The sequence below is a fragment of the Balaenoptera musculus genome, chromosome 11, assembly GCF_009873245.2.
Source record: "Balaenoptera musculus isolate JJ_BM4_2016_0621 chromosome 11, mBalMus1.pri.v3, whole genome shotgun sequence".
NCBI lineage: Eukaryota > Metazoa > Chordata > Mammalia > Artiodactyla > Balaenopteridae > Balaenoptera > Balaenoptera musculus.
Window position 1 is genome coordinate 54,126,016 of NC_045795.1, and position 22,653 is coordinate 54,148,668.

Here is a 22,653-nt window from a genome sequence, read left to right on the forward strand (position 1 = left end):
AGTGCCTGAGTCACGTCAGCACCTACAACTGTTGCCTCTGCCCAAAGGGGCAGTCAGTCACCTGGAAAGGACTCACTCCTGCAACCCTTTATTCCTCTTTCTACTTTCAGCTGGCAGATGTGTGGGCTTGCTGCATCTGGGATTACACCATCACCTTCGCCTGAGAACTCTCTCTCTTCCAACTTACAAAATGGGGCATTGGCTCATACCTTTGGAATTCACTGGCTTTCCATAGACCCAATCACCCCGTAGCAACTACTCAGATTGATTGGTGGAATGGAATATTGAGATGGCTGACAGCATCTTGCAGACTGGGGATCTGTCCAGTCCAATGACATATATTCGTGGAGCTTCTCTTCAGTTTATGATTCTCCCCTATCCAGAATATAAAGATCTTGAAACTAAAAGGGTAGAAAGGAAATAAAAAAGCCCTGAGTCTTGGATGGTCAAAGTCTCATTTTATACTTGGTATAGATCAGTTATCAGCTGTTAATTATTTTAGAACCCCTTTCACTCACAAAATTGGTACATTGGAGTAATAAATATGGCCTCTTTCCCAAAGACCTTTCTCTTTTACAACAGTATTTGCTTATGTTTCATTTGAAGATAATATTTACCAGACTGAATAGGATGTTCAGTTTGCTTACCATGTTAATTGGTTTCTTTTCCCTGTTAAAGTAATTTATTTTTAAAACTATATTGGGACTCCAGTTCTAATTGAAGACGTATGTTGAGTTTTTATTCTTTGTAAAATATTCTTTGAAATGCCAATAACATAGAACGAAGGAAGACAGAGAGGAGGCTATCAGGGAAGCAAGGACTCTTTCCTTTTTTTTTTTTTTTTTTTGGTAAGTCTAAATGTGGATGGAAGAAAGATGAACCAGATGGAAACAGATTTACAAATTGGTGCATGTAATGGAACACCAAGACCACTGTCGCTTGATAGGAACAATAGACTAGTTAAAAGAAAGACAAGTTAAAAGAACATAAAGACCCAACTTATATGAGGTATCCAGAATAGTCAAACTCCTAGAAGCACAGAGGACAGTAGTGGTTGCCTGGGGCTCAGGGGTTGGGGGAAACGGAGACTTGTTCTGTGAGTATAAAGTTTTAGTTGTGCTAGGTGAATACATCGAGATCTGCTGTACAACATGGTGCCTAGAGTTAATACAGTATTGTACACTTCAAAATTTATTAAGAAGGTAAATCTCATGTTATGGGCTCTTACCACAAAAACCAAAACAAGGAACACAAGGAAACTTCGGGAATTATTGGATATGTCTATTCCTTTGATTGTAGCAATGGCATCATAGGTGTTCACATGTGTCCAAACTCATCAAACTGTACACATTAAATATGTGCAGTTCTTTGCTTATCAAGTATAATCTCAAGAAAGCTGTTTTAAAAATATAAAGAACTTTGCATTTTGCTGGTGTTGGTTGACATCACCCTATCTGCTCCTTTGCCCCCAACACCCTGTTGTTCAGCATCATTGTTTGCACAGAGGTTGAAATTAGAATTTCCATGTTAGGAATTAAAGGTCCAGAGTAAGGACCTTTATCATGTTGGCATCCAGAGAGGAGGAACTAATTAAATGAAACAGATCCACTAATTTTTAACATAAATAAAAGAAATGTTAGAGACAATAAGAATATTTTTAAATTTCTCATTTGCATTCTCAAAAAGTTAGAGAAGATATTTAGTCATTAAACAAAATATAGTCTGCTATGACAAGAAAACTATTGTAAAATTACAACGAGTTCATGGGGTAGAGGTTGCCTTTAAAGTATGGTGGTATAGTCACCCCCTAGAGACCAACCCTGCTGGTGACAACATCTATACCTCTGGACAGAATTAAAAAGATAAATACTTGGTAATTCTGAAGAGTCAACAAAAGTAGACAGATTTTGGAGAAGACTCAATAATTGGAGAAGAAACCGGAATGAGAATGAATTTCCATTCGCTTGTAATGTTGCTTCAAGGGTGGTTTGTAGTTGTAGAGTGGCAAGGTGGTCAGAGAGATCAAAAAAAGGAGTCTAGTCCATGCCAGCTCTCCACTGGGGATTGAGAAAACTAATCCAGAAGGGAGTGCCATGTAAACACTGTGTAAGTCTCACGCTTCTCAATGAATCACACACATTGAGAATCAGACTAAAAGCGGTGTAGAAAAGGCTTATATAGTTAAACTGAGATTTGAACCACGGAAGTTAATACCGAGCTCACAGTGTAGGTTTAAGCATGTTAATTGGTTTGGAAAAAAAAAGTCCTTCAGAGGAATTTAATAGAATCCATATCATAAACAACATACCATACAAAATAACCAGGATCTAATCCAAAATTATTAATCATATACAAACAAGGACAATGTGACCCATTCTCAAGAGAAAAGGCAACAAAGGCGACTAACCACGAAATGAGGTGTATGTTGGCATTAGCAGACAAAACATTTTAAAAGCTATTACATCTATACTCAATGATATAGAGAAAACATGCTCAAAATAATTAAACAGATAGTACATACCAGCATATAAATAGAAATTTAGAAATGAAAATTATAATATCTGAATGAAAAATTCTCCCAACGGTTTAACAGAAAAAAATGGAGATTGCAGAGGAAAACATCGAGAATTAGATTAATCAATATCATTTATCAAATCAGAACAAAGAAAGATGAGATTGAATATATATGAACAGAATCACATGGACCTGTGGGACAATATCAAGAGATCTAACATATATGCATTTATACTTCTAAAAGGAAGAGAATGAAAGTAGGGAAGAGAAAAGATTTCCTCAATTTGGTGAAAAACAGAAATTTATGAACTCAAGGAACTCAGTGAACAGAACACAGGATAACTTAAAAATGCATTAGCACATAATACTCAAACTGCTGAATATGAAATGTAGAGAGAAGTCTTAAAGCAGCCAAAGCGAAACAAAATGTTATATATGTAAAATAATTATTTGAATGAATGCTGACTTCTTAGAAGAAAAAAATCATGGAAATCAAAAGATAGGAAAACAACAGGTTTACAATGCTGAAAGAAAGAAAATAACATTGCCAATTCAGAATTCAATATCCAGTGAAAATATTCTTCAAGAATGAAAATGAAATAAAAACATTTTCAAATAAAATAAGAGAATTAATTACTTGCAGACCTAAAATACAAAAATGCTAAAGGATTTTCTTCAGCCTGAAGAAACATGCTACCAGATGAAACTTGGCTCTTCTGGAAGCAGTGAAAAATATCATATGTGATTTAAAAAACTGAGTAAATATAAAAAAACTACCTGTTTCTCTTAGACACTTTCAGATTCATTGGACTGTTTAAAGCAGAACTTTATCTTGTGTAATTTATATTATATGCCGATGTAGTACGTATTACAACTCTATTCTAAAAGCTTCTGTTTCTTGGTAAGTTGACAAGGCTTGGAAAGACATGTGCTTCTCTTGCAACAACTAGCAAAAGCTGGATAAATTATAAAAAAAAAAATTTCACATCTTGGATTTTGGCTAAGGATTAGTTTTATCCTTCACACAGGACCTCTTCTGGGTAAAAGAAGAAAAGCATTTAGCCATCACGCAGAGCTGGTGTAAAAACCTGGAAACTTGAAGGGTCCGAAAGCATGATTGGTTTTCCCCCAGTGAACATCTGTTAAGTTACGGGCCATTGAGGGAGCCTGGGGAACTTGGCTGGAAGCTTCTAGGAGACAGAATAGAATCTCATTTAGTCTCACAGTGTATAGGAGACAGAGGCTTGTTAGGGCTAAGGGCTTGCCTCAAGCACATATCAGCTTTTCCATTTGAGATTGTATGACATCAGTTTTCTCAGAAACGTAGCCTGAAACAGGGATACTTATGAAAGTGATTCGTTTGGGGGATGGGTTGTTTTTAGAAGGGAGTGAGAAATGCAGGAAGGGGCAGGAGACTCAGCTACAGGCAGGTTCTTGGCTATGATCAGCTGTCACAGGAGCACTGGACTGTGAATTGTACCAGAGTTGTCCCTCCTTGAGGAGTTGTCCCTCCTTGAGGAGTTGTCCCTCCTTGAGGAGTTGTCCCTCCTTGAGGAGTTGTCCCTCCTTGAGGTGTCTGTTTTTGGCCCTCTCATGTCAGTCATTCATTGATTGCTGTCTACTCCTGCTGGAGTGAAGGGGAACACTCTCCCTGTCTTCCATTCCTCGGGAAAAATCTCTGAGAATGGAGGGCAGCTCTGAGCCCTTAGGAGTCAGCAGTCACCCATAGCGGGGGGATGGGTGCACTGGTCTTGTGAAGGGCATCTGCAAGGGGCATGGTAGCATCCACTAGAAATAATTGTTAGCTTTCCTACGTTGCGCCCTTCTTTGGTCTTGTAAAGATAATTCTCTGTGTAAACGCTCTCTTTCCTTCCTTCTAAACCATGGGTGACCTTGGAGAAGCATTCACATTTTCAATGCACTTTCTAAATATCAAACACTTGTCAAGGAGATTCAAAGGATGATGATGAAATTAATAGCCCCCAAAGTGGACGAAGGGTTTATATTACAGGTTAATTATATGTGAAAGTGCTCTCCTTTTTTGAGTATGTGGGGGTGTGTGGATATATCCAAAATCACATGTGGACTACATTTTGTAGTAAATTAATCACAAACACCCCCAGTTTTCAACACATCATACCGTATTAACATTCTGATTATATGAGACAGTTGACTAGGTGTATGTATTTCTGTGAGCAGCTGTAAAGAAAATGTCTTTTTGGTTTGTTTCACTGCTCTTGGTTTTCAATAGTATTGCGATTTTGCTGACAGAAATCGATTGCTGAATTGATTGAAGTATTATGGTTTACACATTTTCATGTACATGTAAAATTGTTTTATACCCTTTTCCATCCAATAATTCCATTATGAATCAATTACTTTTTATGTTCCTGCTGTATAATATTGCATTTTTCTAAGCATTCTTCAACATCCACCCCCCACCACCTTCTGGTGGTGCAGCTTCAGAAAAGAATTGTATTTAAACAGTGATTTATGAATATAAAGAATTGATAAGCATATTTGAATTCACCATGTAGAAATGTATAGGTGTTCATTTTAGTATGAGAAGGTTGGTAATCTTCAAGATGATCCTGAGGAGGAAAAGGTGACCAAGGTCAGCTCTTAGAGCAAATGCATTTTTTCTTTCTTCTTTTCTCCAAAAATTGGCCTCAACACAACAGCAGGATTTTAATGTGATTCTTGCATTTATATATCCTGTTTTAGCTATCCAGAGTTCAACAGATATAATTCTGCTTGCATTCTAATTACTGTTTAATATCTCAGAGCCTCTCAATTATGCTTTTTGCTTAATAACTGTTTAACTCAATTTGTTTTACATAATGATTCAAAGCATTTGTCACTGGAGTTTACCATATATGGAGTTGGTACACTCCATTTTGGAATTGTTTCACTTAGACACGGTGGCATTTGTGTCTAAGAAAACTGCTAAATTAATCTTTTGTACCAAGGGTTATGTTTCAATTTTATGTTTATTAGCAATAGAATTAAAGCTTCCATTCTCATCAAAATTACCTGGAATTGCTAGGACCGTCAAACTCTGATTGGGTGTGATAGTTTCCACCTGAAATTTGCAGTCCCAACTATGAGACTTTAGGAAAGTTCCTTACATGGTCTGACCATCATTATTCTCTGTAGAAAGGACTGTTGGACTAGATGAAAACTGTCTAGTTTTAGTATTTATTTGTCAGTGTTCTTCACATGATAGAAATTGGGATGTGTTCAAATGCAATGAACTTTGTCTTAATGAATAAAATAGATGTATCAGTATATAAAACTGGAAGTTCAGTCCCTTATATAGTGACTCTGTGTCACCTATATCGTCAGTGATCTCTTTTCTTTTGTCTTTCTTCTCTGCCCAAACTTCTGGGTTAATGTATTTCTAATCTCTATCTATGCCTTAGATTTCTTGAGTGCAAGGGCTTTGTCTTACTTATATCTATTTCCCCAATATTCAACCTAATTCTTGGCACAAATAGTTGTGAATAAACAGAAAGTCATTTAGACTTCAAAATGATGATGACTATGATTAGTTTAACCTAAAAAAATCACAGTAAACTTGCTTTGTATTGAAGTTGTCCACTCTGAACTTGGGAGCACTATCATATTAAAAAAAATGTTTGCTTCACTAGCATTAGAAAAAGAAAATAGGCAACAAGACGGAATCTAACCACTGAGAAAAATCTGAAAAACTGAAGAAAGCAAAGTAAATTGCTGTTGGTATATAGTTTCACTCTTTGATACGTGTATCTCGGAGTAAAGAATTCCACTTGAGAGGGAGATTAGGCAGTTGATTAGCCTCTAATATGATGGCAATATTTCTTTGTTGTTTGTTTGTTTGTTTTATTTTGTTTATTTATTTATTTTTGGCTGTGTTGGGTCTTCGTTTCTGTGCGAGGGCTTTCTCTAGTTGTGGCGAGCGGGGGCCACTCTTCATTGCGGTGCGCGGGCCTCTCACTATCGTGGCCTCTCTTGCTGTGGAGCACAGGCTTCAGACGCGCAGGCTCAGTAGTTGTGGTTCACGGGCCCAGTTGCTCTGCGGCATGTGGGATCTTCCCAGACCAGGGCTCGAACCCTTGTCCCCTGCATTGGCAGGCAGATTCTCAACCACTGCGCCACCAGGGAAACCCCAGTATTTCTTATGTATTCAAAAAATGTCCTATATTTTACTGAATGCTTACACTCCCAAATTGCCAACACTATTCTTTGTTTGAAGTACTTGAGTTTTTAAATTATGTAGATAAGAATCCTCAAGAAAAATGTCATAAGGAGAAAAAAAAGTAGCTCTGATGCTCTAATATTTTGTTCATAAATTAAAATGCTTCATATAAAGCATACCCTCTTATAATGGATATTGCTTCTCCTTACTTCAGCATTTTCAGGTATAGTTATATAGTCTGGTTGGTTAAAGCTATGAAATGGTATTCGAACAATTACAGCCAGAGGGCTTCTGTGACTTAAATATATTTCATGCTTTCTCTTCCATGTCTTGTTATTTTGGACAAAGGTGAAATCCAAAATATGACCCCTAGAATTAATCATGTTTGTATGTCCATAAATAGCTTATGTTGGAACATGGTGATTGCTCACTAAAATATGTTACATAAAAATGTTATATAGCATTAACAAAAATATATTGTCTGGGCAAAATATATGACTGGTATGAATAAATAGCCCAATGTAATGTATGAATGAAAAAATACACATATACATTTTTTCCTGACAGTGATAGGAATGGCTTAATATTATTCACTCTACATATGCAATATATTTATATATATAAAGTTCGAATTTAAATATATATATATGTAATTTCTCTCGCTTGCTTTCTTTTCTGCTTACTTGCAGTTTTTGTTTTTTTCCCTTCTGTAAAAGTACTGAGTGACCAAATTCAGTTTTGAACTTACAACCCTGGATTCCTTTCTAATCTGTTCTAGCTGAGCTAATAGTAGTATTTGCAATAACTCATAAGAAATGTTCCAAGTTCTTTCAGTTCATTTCTAGAGAGAGTCATGAGGGCAGTGAATAGTTTCCTAACACCAGGTCTGAAAACAGCAAGGTATATTTAAGAATATCATGTGGCTAAATATTCCTAAAGTCATCTCTAAATGATGAACTCCCCCAAAGCCCTACATGGATCTTGTGCCCATCACCCAAAAGGCTGCATGATATTACTTTCAATGCTTAAAGGATCTATTTTCAAAACATTCAGAACATTACGGAATCGATGGAAATGTTCATTACACATTTGTGTTGCTCACCTGTTCACCTATGGCAAAATAATAGCAAAGGAATCCAGCTGGGCAGTTTGGAGGTGCCCTTGTTTGGATCTTTGCACACTCAACATTGAGTCCATTCAGCAAATATTGACCAAGATCCCAAGAATTATTCATGGTCAGTGCAGCCTGCTCCACACCACAGATCTACAAGCTGGGTGCAGGTAGGTGTCTTCACATACCTATAAGGTATGTCTGATTTCATTTTCAATCTATATGAGTCCATTTATACAATGTTTAGAAACAAGCACAAATAATCTAGGGTGATAACATTCAGAATAGTAATTACCCTTGAGGTATACTTACAGTGAGGGGGTGTGAGGAAGCCTTTGTGGATACTGGAAACGGTCTACATCTTGACTTTGATGGCAGCCACATGGACTGGCATTGGCATTCTATGAAAAATACATCAGCCTGTATAGACTTAAGATGTGTGTATTTTGCTCTGTGTAAGTTTTATCTCATGCATCAACCTGTTTTGGAACCCACAGCTCCCTTCTATTTGCTAGGAATAGAAGAAAGAGAGCTCTGGACTGCAAAACAGGTTCATGTGGTTATAGGCTGAGCATGGTCAGGCTTGTGACCTGAAGGTATAATGGAGTCTAATGGAACCAAGTTAGGGTGGATCAGGAGCCAGAAAACAAGAAGCAGAGTAGAGAGAAAAGCCAGCTGGGTAGCGGGAGAACAGGAACCAGATTCCAAGCTAAGGGACAGCAATAGAGAACAGACAAAAGGGAGAAGGTTCGGGAGGTTTACCCTGGACACAGGAAGAGGGTGATATTTACATAGTACCTGAAGGCAGGAGGGAAAGTGTCAAGAATGCTAGGTCAAGTTAAACACAAGATCTCCTTCTTGTAGAGAAGTAGAAAGGGGCTACTTTCTTCTTGAGTAGAAAGGGGCTATAATATCCCCTGTCTTACTTCTACTCTGTGGACTTTCTGAAGGTTGAAGGAAAGCACTCCCATATACTCCTTCAGGATGTATCGCTGGACAGATATATTATGAGCATTTTTCATGTGTCAGGTTCAGTAATCATCATCATATCAGCAAGAGTTTAGCACCTCCCTCAAAACTTTCTCAGGTTCACACCCCAAGTTACCCCAGACTTACTCAGGATAGAAGATGGACGGTAAGGTATTAAGGAGGCACGTGCAAGCAACCTAAGCTGTTGCTGGAAATATAACTGTGAAGTGTGTCTCAAACAACACAAGGTTTACTTAGCTATCAAGTTCAAGTATTATATCTTAGTCAGTATTGAGTCTGTTCATTAAATACTGACCATGATGAAAAGAACTAATTCCCATTCCTTATCTCTGGGTGGCTATATATGTGAAATAGCATGGAGAAGTCCAGCTTTACAACTGCTACCCAGTATCGTTATTAGTGACATCATTTCTTCTTTAAAGTGTCCTGCTTTGCATGATAAAATGTATGGTCATCCTCCCTACCCCATGCATCTCCCTACCTACGATCTTCACATATACGTGTACATCACTTTAATGATTATCATATGATATTGAAGTGTTCTTCTTTTCTGTCTCCCCATCAGTGTCAGTTTCATCTTTGTAACCTACCATGTGTTTAGTGAGTATTGACTAAGTGAATATGTGAATCATTGATTAAAAAATTGATATTTTCTATAGTTTGATGAAGTGTAAAGTGAGTATGGACGACTGATAAAGGAGAAGGATTGCCTTGACGTGTCATGAAGCTGGCTGGGGACAACAGTAGTCCAAAGATGCAAAAACCAGATGACTGCCATTAACATCCAGAAGAAGCGTTCGTTAGCTAAATACATTCTAATTCAGGAAATTAAATATCTCTTGGATACTTCAAGCTATGCTCAGTAAAATTAGTGATCAATCTATAGCCATTCATCTGTCTCTTTTCAAAAATAGATAATTCTATCATCATGTTCAGGTAAAATAGCTTGTCAAGTAGAGTTTATTTGGAATGGAAGTGTACAAGAAGGGGAGAATCACCCATCACTTACAGCTGTATTGATATTGAGAAAGTTAAGCCCTCACTGCAAGCATGTGCTTCATCAGCATGACTGCATACTTTAACATTTTTAGCTTCAAAGACTCTTCTTTTAATTGAAACCCAATATGTGTTTATTGCTGACACATGTTAAAAATCTTGCCTATGCAGTACATAGATCTCTCTCCAAAGCCAATAGTCCTACACTGTTTGTTGCCTAATTAGCACAGACGCTATATGAAAAATGCAAGAGACATCTGCTAGGTGGAGATGCCTATCAGTTCTAATTGATTTTTTTATTGTCCTGGATAATCCAGAGGTACTGATGGTTTTGACTTGTCTTGGAGATTCCTTGAATGAGCACATTTTCCTGGAGCATTTAACATAACAGTAATTTAGAGGTATTTTTAGTAAGTTCTAGATTTACCTCACATAGTGCACAGTGGCAGGATTGAATAGCAGCGATCATATACATTCTTGTCTGTAATGATGCAGAGTTTGAAATTAAGTCAAGCAATGTCATGTGTCTTGACATCAAAAGTGCATAAACTACTTGGTACAGAGAACTAGTTGCAAAATGTGCAATTGACTATGAAGCCTTTTAAAAAACCATTAGCTACTCTGCAGCAGGGCTTGAGGAGTAGACTTCAGATCACCTACAGAATTTTGATAAAAGTAAGATACAGTTGTTCCTGTGTTTTAGCCACAGCAGTTAGTGGCCTATGCACTGTATTTGTAGCTCCGTGCAGTACCCTCCCTATCTCTCCCCTGCCACACACACACTTTGTATACACCAGCTTTATACCTGTAATGAACTTTGTGCCCCTGTGCAAGCATCACATACTAACTAGTCGTTTATTTTCTGTTTGACCTACTAAGTCATCTGTAATCAGAAATCAGGGCGTTCCCATATTCATCTTTGTATTTCTAATGCCTGGTGTATTATCTGGCATACCAAAGGAGCTCAGTAAATAATTTATGAATGAATAAAATCTTGAGCAAGCTATCATAAGCTTGTGTCCTCATCTATAAAATGGAGATAATAGTATCTAACCCATATTGCTTTTGTGAAACAAATACCTCACACAAAATACTTAGCTCCATATCTAAGATATATTAAGTACATCAGAGAATTAAGAGTTGTTTTTCTTAAACTGGATTTCTGTGATTTTCTTTTTGGCACTTATTGTATGTGAGTATCCCTGTATTTAGCCAGAAATACCTACAGCCTCAGAAGGGATTAGGATTGTTAGAGCAGGAATGCAAAGAGGAAGGACTTCATTCCTACATGTGACCAGTGACAATTAGAGGGGGATGCTGATATACATTGAGAGTGAATTCTATTCCAATTACAGCACTATTCGATTTACAGACATCCTATCAACTAGATCACAAGAGACTCAGAGTTTGGAATTATCTTCTACATTTAACAAAGGAGGATACTAGGTGAGAGATGAACTCAAGTGTAGAGATGAACTCAAGTGTTGATGAGAGATTGATACTTGAAAGCCAGTTCTCTCAGAATCATATTCCTTAGGGATCCAGCAGACTGAGAAGAATTGGCAGTGTTCCAGGCAACGGAAAGACCTGAGAGAGGCTACTATGAATCCCAGGAAATGGCTTTTCTATTTTATGTTCTCTATAATCTTTAAATCAAAGCTAAAGAGGATTAGGCGGGACTTTGTTAAATTTAATCTAATTCCCTGACCTCATTCATGTCAGTGATGAACTATTCAGTGGAAATTTTTCTCTGTCTTTTCTTCAAATTTGTCCTCTTTCCTCACCAAGAAAACTCTCAGATTTCTTAATCCAAAGCCCAATAATAATCAAAATTATAGCTGTCATTTGCTTAGTACTTTTATCTGTTAGCCATTTTTCTGAATGCCAGTCCTGTAAGGTATTGATAATTATTGTTTTTATTTTACATACAAGTAAACTGAAGCCCAGAGACAGTAAGTGGTTTACCCAAGATCTGTGCTTAGTAGGGGGCAGCCTCTTCTCTCTGACTCTGAAATCTCTTTCCATTACATCCTGCTTCACCTATGTTGAAATCATTCAACGTAGTAGAGTCAAAAAAATCAAGCCGAACCAATCAGGGAGCAAACAAAAGTGAGGCTGGAACGTCTCGTGCCAAAATGTAAGGATGTGCTCACCAGTAGATGGAGGTGTCTCAGAAAGGACATGGGAGTTTGAGAAGCTCCTGCTCACCCCTCATTTCACATACTACTGCTGCTGTTCATCATTACTGCAATGTTTAATGCATTGCTTCTGATCTCTAGAACATACATGTTGTTCCGTATTTATTTGTTTTTACATTCATTCTCTCTCCTGTTTATTTGTTTTTAACACGTTTTCAACCTCTGTGATGGAATTCATTTTCTGGTTCTAACACCCATCTGCCTCGTGGGTGCCTATTCAAACTATAAGCCATCACTTAAAACCTCCCTCCTCCTAAGTATCCTCCTCAACTACTCCCTGAGGACTGAAGGGCTTCTCTTCAGTATTCACATTGCACATTCCAAGCACTTCTGTCCCGGATAAAATTGACCTTTGTATTATCATCCTCATCTTGGACTTGGAGTTACTCAAGAGCTGTGATGGTTAGTTTTATGTATCAACTTGGCTAGGCCGTGGCACTCAGATATTTGGCCAAACATTATTCTAGATGTTTCTGTGAAATAATTTTTAGATGAGATTAACACTGAATCACCAGACTTTGAGTAAAGCAGATTATCGTCCATAATGTGGGTGGGCCTCATATAATCAGTTGAAGGTCTTAATAGAAAAGGACTGATCTTCCCTGATGCAGAAGAAGTTCTATCAGCAGTCAGCCTTTGGACTGGAACTGCAGCTTCAAATCTTCCCTAGGTCTCCAGCATGCTGGTCTATCCTGCACATTTTGGACTTGATAGTCACCACATTGCATGAGCCAGTTTCTTAAAATAAATCTCTCTAGATAGATAAATAAATAGAGAGTGAGAGATCTCCTTTTTGTTCTGTTTTTCTGAAGGAACCCTGACTGTTAAAGAAAAACTCTTATCATCTTTGTATTCCTAGATACTAGATAAAGCCTGGCACATAGCAGGTTCTCAACAAATAATCAAAAATGAAAGAATAAGAGGTTTTCATAAGAAAGTAAAAAAAAAGGTGATGGGTACTGGGTGATGTGGAAAAATCACATATATATAATAACAAGGGCAAGTGATAAGATTTTTCAGGGTATATGGAAATAGTTTTAATATGAAATATTTTAAAAATTATTTTCCACAGTGTGTTGACATATACCCTATGCAGGCAAAAAAAAAAGTATTTTTCTGTCCATATGTGGAAAAGATAGATGAAGTCTCTAAATGACCACTCAAGGTACCTTGAAAAAAGAGAAGGAATCACAGAAATCCCTACGGGCTTAGACCTGTGGAATAATTCAGTGGTAGCCTGTATGGAAAGCCAGGTTCTAATAGATAGTTTGGAATCTTGGCCTGGCTAAACACCTGGAAAGAATTGTGAAGTTTTCTAGTGATCCTGCCTGCATACATTGTGCTATATTTGCATAAAGTATATGAATCATTATTCCTGAAGAGAGAGAGTGAGAGAATTTACTTCTATTTACAGGATTCTAATATGCTGACAGGTACTGCTCTGGGGCAAAAATTAAGATTTTTAAAATAAGACTTTAATTTCACTTAATATAAATAGAATTTATTAATATCTGATATTTATTATGACTCGTGATTGAACTCAATCTTGTCGACAGTGTATTGCCCAAGTAACCAGGTAACTGGAGACTTTGAGCTCTTTATTTCTACCTCTGTGGTGAAAATCGTTGTCTGTTTCAGATTTTTCACATACCTTACAGAGAAATTCTTCTGTTGATTGCTGAAGTCTTGCTGGTCCACAAACAACCACACTTGCTCAGCCAAGCAATCCATAATATTCACTTGGCTACTTTGGAAAACAAAAGACTGTCTCCTTTGGTTTTGTTTTATGTATGTATGTATGTATGTATGTATGTATGTATGTATGACTGTGTTGGGTCTTCGTTTCTGTGCGAGGGCTTTCTCTAGTTGCGGCAAGTGGGGACCACTCTTCATCGCCGTGCGCGGGCCTCTCACTATCGCGGCCTCTCTTGTTGCGGGGCACAGGCTCCAGACGCGCAGGCTCAGTAGTTGTGGCTCACGGGCCTCGTTGCTCCGCGGCATGTGGGATCCTCCCAGACCAGGGCTCGAACCCGTGTCCCCTGCATTAGCAGGCAGATTCCCAACCACTGCGCCACCAGGGAAGCCCCTCTCCTTTGTTTTTGATCATGCTCCTTGTTAATGAACCAAATACAATTTTAGGAGATAAGGAATTGTGCTGTTACATCAGCATCCTTTTAAAGCCATACAGAACTATGATTCTCCCTGAAAGAAATGTGCCATGTAAAGAAACTTAGGTTTTCTAGTTGCTTTTCTTTTAAAAGCTATCTTTTATCCTTTGAAAGAAAGCAAAAAAAAGAAAGAAAGTCTCTCTCCCTCTAGCTCTCTCTTTCTTACACACACACACACACACACACACACACACACACGCACACCCCTTACCTCATTACACAAGGCTTTCTTGTTTTTCATAAGTTTTCCTGATTTTATTTACATGAGAATATACATTGAGTTCAGTTCCAATAAGGTTGAAACAAGGTGTGCATAGAACATAAGATGGCAAATTTTGCAGTCATCTTTTCATTAATAGAATCCAATCCCCACACGTGTTGTCTTAGAAATAAAGCTGGTGTGACAGCGAAAGAAAAAACAACTCATTTCTTTTCAGCCTAATCGACTTAGGGAAAGCAATAATCCTTTGCTAATTTCTTCCATCAGAGCAAGCATATGTTGTAAAGAATCACATTTAGAACAGAAGTAAGCTACATTAAGTGCCAAGAAATAATGGAGGGAATGGTTTGCTTTCTGAGTATGTCAGATTTTCAAGGTTCAAAGAGAAGGTCTTTTTATAAGAAATATGTGAACTCTTTCTAAACAAAGGCCATGAATTCTTGAGGGATTCCAGCCTTGCTCTTTTCAGTTATTTCAGTGTGATACTGACATCTTCCCTCTGGATTGTGATGTTTCAAAGTTACAATCTAAGTCCACTCTCATGACCTCATCACCTCTCAGGGCCCCCATCTCCAGATATTCTCACATTAGAGATTAGGTTTCAACATACGAATTTCAGGAGAACACAGACACTCAGTCTATACTGATCTTAAAACAAGAAACATTTACAGAGATCAGAGGCCAGCCAATTTCGGCTCATGGGCCAAATCTGACCAGTAGCCAGTTTTAGTACAAGTCACGAGATAGAAATGGCTTTCCCATTTTTAAAGGATTATAAACAAACAGAGAAGAATATGAGACAGAGAAGACACATGGCTCACAAAGCCTAAATTATTCATTATCTGGCCCTTTCCAGAAAAACTGTGCCCACCTCTGACTTGGAGCATGATTTTTTTTGGTCAGAAATTTGCATTGGTGTCAGCAGTGTGGTAATTTTGGTCTTTGCTAGGCTCTATCACACATCTGTGGTCAGCTGTCTGGTAGTTACGTTGCTCTGCTTCTGGGGGTTAGTGGCTGTGGACTGGGATGTTGGGAGTAACTTGGCCACATGTCTCTTATCATCCAAAAAGTAACCTGGACTTATTCACGTGGTGGCTGGCAGAGCTCCAAGGAGTACAGAAGTACACTAGGCCTCTTGAGGCCTGCACTTGGAGCTGCCATAGTGTCACTTTCTTGACATTCTACAGGTCAAAGTGTTACTGAACCAAACTTGGGTCCCCTTGCCCTGGGGTGGGCAGGGCAGTAAAGCCAATCTACTGACACTGGGTGGTGGTGAAGGAAAGTGCAGCATTTACTGCAGGGCGCCAAGCAAGGAGTCCGGGCAGCTAGTGCTTTAAGAGACCCCAAACTCACGGAAGGCTTTCAGGGAAAGTTTTTTAAAGACAGGGTAAGGGATGGGGGTTTAGGGTGTGTGATCAGCTAGTGCACGTTCTTCTGATTGGTTGGTGGGGAGGTCATCAGGAGTCCGCATCATTGACCTTCTGGTTCCAACCCATCTGGGGTCTCTGTGCTTGTGGGCAGAGTACAGTTCACTTCTTCCACCTGGTGGGGGTTTCAGTATCTGCAAAACAGCTCAAAGGACATGGCTCAGAATATTCTCTATAGCCCTTGAGGAGGAACTAGAGGTGCTTGACTTTGTTTAATGGCTAAACTATTATTATTTTGTCTTGCTTGACTGTTTTCCTCACTTTCTGCATTTTCTCACTTCTCTGATTAAATTTACTCCGTGGAACTTGGGGAAGGCCTAGGAGGCTAAAGTTTTTCTACAGACAAGAGGCAGGCAGAGGATATGGGGGTTCTGTTCTGGGAAGGCCCCATAGGGCACTGCTTGGTTACAAAAGTAAGTCACCAGACCAGAGAGAAGGGGGATGTGTAGCTGTTTTTGCAGACAACTACACACGGAAAGCAAGGGCTTCAAGAGCAGCAGACCATTACCTGAACTGTAGTGAGAAAGAAGAGAGGTCTCAGCTACCTATACTGCGGCCTCCACCCCAAGGCTCTCTTGCTTTCAGATTCACTCTTTATGCTGTCTCTGTCTCTGCATCTCTTGGTCCTTTATGTCTGATGTGGTCTTCATGCCTGCTTCACTGCCTTCTGCAGCCCACTTTCTCTGCTTCTCTCTACATAGTTAGCAAACATGCCTATCCTAGCCTGGGCACCGTGAGATCATATAGTGCCTCTGGGGGGATTAGGAGGAGGTGTCCTTTTTTTCTGTTAAACACACTTGGCAAGTGAAACACAGGCTGGATTTCAGACAAGGTCGATGTACAGGGTAAAATCTGCAAACATTTCCAGGAGCCCAGGTCTCAGCCTGTTTCCATATCTCTGTGTCTGCTCACTTTGAGAATCACCTGGGACTGACTTGGGAGAGAATTCGATTGTGTCTTGTTTCAAGTAGCTATTCCTAGTCCAATTATTTGGAGCCCATGGGGTGGCAAGTAGCATCCTGTGTCCCATACCTGGAAGGAGGGTATCAGCACAAGCTCTGAGAAACAGGACCAGTCAGATTTTTAAGAGAGGAAAAGATTAAAAAAGAATGGCATGGACTTCTGAGAATATTTTGTGCTGGAAATTGGAAGAAGGCTGAGTTTTATATTTACTGAGAGATTGTAAATGACACAATAACACATTCTTGTCTCTGCTGTATACTCTGTATGTTATTATATCAAAATAACATATGCCATACTTAGTCTAGAATAAGCCTGATTAAAGAAAAAGGTATTGCTTCCATAACTTTCTCATCAGTGCACCAGAATATTGACGTAAATTTTAAAATAGAGTCCTCTCAATCCATGTATCATTACATCAATATCTGGAGGAATTTAACACCTGGGAAATTTAATAAAATAACACAAAGATGAGGTAAATGGTACTAGATACATGACTTTGCGATGAGAACTGTGTAAAATTTACTAGACAGCTTACTCAAGCATAATGGCACATAATTAAAATATTCTATAAGATCTGCTATGAATTTTCATCTAATGAAGACGTTTAATTAGTCCTGAGTAAGAAAACAGGGTAGTTAACTAATACTGTAAAGTTTCTTTATTTGTCCAAATTCTGCTAGTACTCTTCTGAATGATCCGTGCTCTATTTATCCTCTTCCTACTGGTGCTGAGAAATTAGTATGTGCTCTTATGCTGTCCTGTTCCTATGGTCACATACTACTATCTTCAGCTTCTAAATGCATTATTAAACCACAGTATGTAACTTTAAACCACAAGTATTTATTTAGGGAATCTTGTTTCTGCAAGATGAATGACTTCATCTTCACCATGAATGACTTCTCATTCTATTTGCTCAGCACTTTCTGACTCGTAGGGTGAGGGGAAGGGGAGAATCTGCATTTGATCACCTCTTTAGCCAAAAAGATCAATAACTACTCCACACCAATTTCTATAGCTTTGCACCCCTATATCTTTGGTACCAAAAACTCAGAGATCTTACTCTCATAGCATTCCATGTCCTGTGTTGCAAAGGCTGGGCCCATTTTCATTTTCCTGTGTCCTTTATAAGTTTTTCGAATTACTTAAAGGGTACACTGAAGGGTGAGGTTTTGGGCAAACTTTGGATCCCAGTTCCATGACTTGTATAGCTGGGTAAAGACACTCATGTGCTCTGAATCTCCATTAGCACATCTCATAAGGCTGTTGGGGAGATTAGAAAAGAATTTATATTAATCACCCTGTGTCTGGAACAATTTTAAATTACTGGAAAGTATTTCATTTCATATTTTTAAGTCTATGTGAGGGAAACTCTTATGCTTTCTCCCCTTAACATTTTCACAGAGGTTAACCAGAGACTCTGCTGCTAACAGATTTAATGTATGAGCATTTTGATTCTTTCCAGGGGATTAACCTCTCCTTAAATGCTGCATCTTCATGAATCAGCCACATATAAAAGAAACCCAACACATGTGACTCAACCATTTATTTTTTTCCCAGATTACAAAGCATCCAAAGGTAGGAGATCCAGGATTAGTGCCTTGGGTTCCACAATACTCCTTTTGCCCTTCTGTTCTGCCATCCTTGGCCCTTGGTCACAGAATGGCTGTGGAGCTTCTGGACATTGTGTCTGCATTCTAGCCTGGAAGAAGGGATGTCAACTGAACCTGTCACTGTATGTCTGCACAAAATAGCCTTCTTGCCTGTCCAGACCAATCACCTTCTGCTCAAGTCACATGGCAATGCCTATAAAATTGTTATTTGTTGTCTTTTTTTTAAGGTGAGCATATACCCTTACCAAATAGCATTGAAATTCTCTTGGCAAGAGGGAAATGTAAAGTAGTTATTAGTAGATAACTAGCAGTTTTTGACATATATGCCTACAGATACTTCAGAGTCAGGTTCTCCAAAAATGAATATCCCCCCGATCTTCTGATGAAGTTGTAATTGTGATATTCTCCAAGTAGAATAATTCAGACTTTGGTAAATATAGTGATGAGTCAAGTTCTGCCCATGGCTTGAGTCATGAGGGAAAGATAGTGGTCATATTCTCTATGTAAGGGATAGAGATAAAAACAATAGGAAGATTCCCACACTGTAAGTATGGCAGGGCTACAAGACTAAGAACTAAAACATACCTACAAAGAAAACCATTTGAGGTGGTCTTACATTTTGGAGCATGTTTCCCCACTTGAATTGTGAGGAGAATCAGAGTAGTTTTACCATTTAAAATGTCATTAAAATATTAAGTACTTGTGAAGTCTGGTATGATGATGGGGGGAATAAAGTCATGAGACAGTAAGAAGAACACTGGTCCATTACAAGATTTCTCCCCTGCCTGACTCTTGGGATGAATTAGCAGTTGTCTCTCAAAGGAACTGTTCATAGTAACTCTAAGAAGCGCCTGGTAGTGAAGCAGGAGGTAATTCACATTCTCAGAGGAGGAAGTGATTATGAGGAACTTACAGTGGGTGGGCTGCAGCTAGGTTGGCAATTCGAGAGCTGAGACAAGCTCCATCTTTCCCAAGATATGCTAGAAGAAAAAGATGTTTCTTGATAAGATGGAAGCTGATGTTGGGATACAAGAGTGTAAGGAGCAAGGTCTTGGAAAGAGTCAAGAGCTGGCTATCAGATCCTGTACTGCCGTCCATAGGGATGTGACTTCATTTCTCCTGGTCACAGTTTCCACTTTTGCTAAATCAAGGCATTAACCCAGATCAACCCCAGATTCCTTACCTGAATTTTTTTTTCTGGAATTCTAAAGTTTAATGTAGATCTGATTACCTTGGAAAGGATCCAGAATACTTGCAAGGTATGCAGTGAGCTGCAGACCACTTGTTCCAGTTTGCTCCCAGCATGGTTTTATATTGGCTTACCTGGCAGAAGGAGATAGCACTGCATCTTTGTGCACATGCGCTATGAGTGATGGTACCAAAAATATCGTTATCAAGTACTTGCCCTTCTATTTCCTGATGGAGACACCATTTCATTCATTCTACAACTATTTGTCAGGAGATATTCTAGTCAGAACTGTGTAGACACAGTCTACCAGAGAAAGCTGTCTGAGAAATCATTAGCTACAGTATAAGTTACAGAAAAATTGCTACTAAAGTTTTATTAAAGTGCAGATGAAGGGCAATTATGTTTATCTGGGGAATTAAGACTTCATTAGGAAGGTGGCCTTTGAACTGAGTTTCAAAATATGTGTAGAGGTTTAATGGGTGCAGAAGGTAGATGCTGCATTCCAGGCTGAGAGAAGAATGATAGAAAAACATGGAGTTATGAATTAAAAGATTAAAACAGAACAGTGCAGTGCCAGATCCATAGTATTAACTTGGAAAAGACTTAGAGGTAACTGGTTTTGGTTTTTCTCTTCCTCCCTTCCTCCCTTCCTCCCTTCCTCCCTTCTTTCCTTCCTTTGTTAGTCTTTTTAAGTGATAGGTAAGCTGTCTCAAGAAAGGAGAAGGGATTTATCAAAGGTCACATTGTCATTACCAGCGGCTAGAAATTGTGCTGATTCTTCTGACTTCCAGCTGCCACTAAAAATGAGATCGAGTCAGAGCATGAAGCACCTTGAATTCTACAGCAAACAATTAGACTTGCTACTGTAAGCAATCAGAAGCCAAAGGAATAGCACAGCTTGGCTTGGGGTTTAAGAAGATAATTCCGGAACTAGTGTGAAGAATATGATTAGAGTTGAAAAGATTAGTAAGAAAATGATGGTAATTTTCTAGGAAGGATCTAAGGAATATCATTGAGAAGGGAATGGGAGACGTTGTACACCAATACTATGAAGACAGTTGCCTAAGTGCTAACATGTCCCATGTATGGGATCTGAAAAACTTTACTACAGTAATCCATTCTCTATAGGTCTAGTTATCTATGCAACTCTACAGTGGTGTAGTGGTGAGTATTTGTAAGATCCTAAGAGTGTAGAAAGTTGTACATGTTTCCTCTACAGTTTCCGTTTATGGGAGAGAATGTTAGCATACTGAGAGGGTGGTCTTGTCAAATACCATTTCTTCTTGTTCTGTTGGTAGAACACTGGCTTTGTAAGATGAACCTGGGACTGTTGTTTCTACTGAAACACATGATCAAATATCCATCCCCAGCCTGTGTGCTAGATTGTTTAATATTCCCTTCCTTCTCTCCCTGCTGTCAAATATATCAACCTTCCTGATTCTCTTATCATCCCTATCAACCCAAACCTGTTTTAGTTTCTCCTAAGCTTCATCTAAGAAAGTAATATATGTACTAAGACAAAAAGAGGAACAATTGAATCATGTATCTGAAGAGTACTAGTGACTGTGCTAATTGCTCAGCTAAGTCCTACATCATTTTATCTCCCATCCAGCATGTTACCACAAGTAATTTTCCCGAACATGTTTTCTATCCTTCAGTAACGAGCCCAGTACTTCTAAGCTTCTGTTTTCTAATTTGGATGAGTGAACTTGGCTGAGGGGATGCATTGTCAAAGCTGATTTATATTGTTGTCCATCCAGACAGCTTAGCTCTGCAGCTGAAATTATCCTTACATGCCCATTGTTCAGAGTTCAGAAAAACACCGTCTGTTCTATTGTTCAGACATAGTCAGGATACAGATTTCCTGTGCTGTTGTGGTTCTTTTCCCTATGCATCAAGCTCTCCTACAATAACGGATGACTGTGCTGCAGAGGTTTTTGGAAGCCTCACAGAAAAGGACAGGGCAGTTTTTACAAATGTGCAGCGATGAGCTGGAGGAAGAATAAATACCTGCCAGCCATTTTTATTTTCATAGAATACATTCAGGCACTAATGAGAGAAACCAGTTTATTTTTTCATTCTAGCATAAGCCATTAAAACTGTAGGTCTCCTTTCTCAGAGAAGACAAAAAGAGCAGCAAGTCAGAAATGTACATAATGTGTGTTCAGTGATTATCTGTGTGAAGCCCTGAGTGATTGATCCAAAGGTAAAGAATAGGCTTTTCCTATATATACCTTTCCTGTATCAATCAGAACCCAGACAGGAAACAAAAACTGTACTCAAATTAGAATAATTTGAGAAAGATTTACTTGTAAATGAATTGCCAAAGGTGAAAAAAAAAGAAAAAAAAAGGAGAGTGCACTGATCTTGGGAAGATTTGCTGCTCTTACCACCCCAAGTCCTGAGTGAATGGAGTGATTATTGGAATGTAGACTAGAGAGCTATGCAGAGGAGTCTGCCTTGAGAGACAGAGTGACTTTTGTCATAGGACACAGCTGGCCCTAGCTGTGTCTCATGGAAGGAACCAGAGGAATATATAACTCCCTACTCACCTCTCTTCCTCACTTATGGGGGCCTCGCCATTGGCTAACACAACCAGGAACCAGAGAATGGAGAATCCCAATGCTGCAGCTATAATGGTTACAAATCTACCTCTAAAACAAAAGCTGGATGGAGTATAGAGAGGGTCAATATGAAGAGGCAAACGAAAGATGCGTAGTGAATTATCTGTTAATGTTTCCATTCCTTATTTTCTCCTTACGATCACCTTCTCTAGCATTTCTGCTCCGGGTTCCACATTGTTGATCCTGGGTCTCTGAGCACTCCTTGGTCTGGGGAAGCTGCTGTGAGATGCTGTCTGTAATGTATGCTACTGTTTAGAAGACATCATAGCTTCTTTTTAAAATGGTATAGATCTTGCTGAGATATACCAAGTTTTCCCCTTACCGTCAGCTCTAATCTTGAAAAATGAGTCGTTTAAAAGAGGCGGCAAGCACAGCAAAGGAAACCATAAACAAAACAAAAAGACAACCCTCAGAATGGGAGAAAATATTTGCAAACGAAGCAACTGATGAGGGATTTATCTCCAAA